Source organism: Theobroma umbraticum, unplaced genomic scaffold, assembly GCF_002168275.2.
Source record: "Theobroma umbraticum cultivar Fairchild unplaced genomic scaffold, ASM216827v3 scaffold_12.1, whole genome shotgun sequence".
Taxonomy (NCBI): domain Eukaryota; kingdom Viridiplantae; phylum Streptophyta; class Magnoliopsida; order Malvales; family Malvaceae; genus Theobroma; species Theobroma umbraticum.
The window spans coordinates 4,275,441-4,275,843 of NW_018397269.1; positions in this window are offsets into that span (position 1 = coordinate 4,275,441).

Consider the following 403-nt stretch of genomic DNA (forward strand, 5'->3'; position numbering starts at 1 on the left):
CATGGATTAGTTTCCTAAATTATATGTTGTTCAAGTTACCTAAGTGGTGATTTAACAAATTTTGAAAACTTCTAGTCAAACCAAAATTTTAAGGAAAGTTCAATACTATTACATAACTTTAGAAGTTTCTTGTAAAGTAAAAAACTATTTCTTATGAATTTTTCAAATTAAAACACTATCCTTAATTTTAAGAATTTCTTTTAAAGTATGAAACAATTCCCTATTTTTTATGAATCATCCAATATTAAAATTCTATCCTTAATTTTAGGAATTACTTTTAAAGTAGGAAACAATTTCTTATTTTTTATGAATTACATAAAATTAAAATAGATGGTATTTAAGTGCTCTTAAAACTCTACAAATCATGAGTCAAACTTATGAAAAAGCTGCTAAAAATTTTCAG